General features: G+C 52.2%; 1 protein-coding gene across 1 annotated transcript in view; it reads left to right on the top strand.

Moving 5' to 3' along the window:
• LOC107655731 (SH3 domain-containing RING finger protein 3) overlaps positions 1-366 on the top strand; it is a 135,492-nt gene that overhangs the window by 127,131 nt on the left and 7,995 nt on the right. The gene's annotated exons all lie outside the window — the stretch shown is intronic.

Raw genomic sequence — 366 nt, forward strand, 5'->3', positions numbered from 1 at the left:
TGTGTGTGTGTGTGTGTGAGAGAGTGAGTGAGTGTGTGTGAGAGTGAGCGTGCGTGCGTGTGCGTGTGCGTGCGTGCGTGCGTGCGTGCGTGCGTGAGTGAGTGAGTGAGAGTGAGCGAGCGAGTGCGTGAGTGTGTGCGTGCGTGCGTGCGTGCGAGTGAGTGATAGTGATGGGAAGTTCGGATAATTTTACCGACTCGGACCTTTGAGTCTCGTTCAGCAAAATGAACGAATCTTTTCAGTGTTCAACGCATCACCGTTTCCGTTTAGAAAACGTTTTGCACCGTTTTTGTCGGGGCTGAACACAGCCCAGGTGAACTACTTGACTAATTCCAGTACAGAACCTATATGATGTTGCGCATGCGC

The sequence above is a fragment of the Sinocyclocheilus anshuiensis genome, unplaced genomic scaffold, assembly GCF_001515605.1.
Source record: "Sinocyclocheilus anshuiensis isolate Anshui unplaced genomic scaffold, SAMN03320099.WGS_v1.1 scaffold1357, whole genome shotgun sequence".
NCBI classification, from domain to species: domain Eukaryota; kingdom Metazoa; phylum Chordata; class Actinopteri; order Cypriniformes; family Cyprinidae; genus Sinocyclocheilus; species Sinocyclocheilus anshuiensis.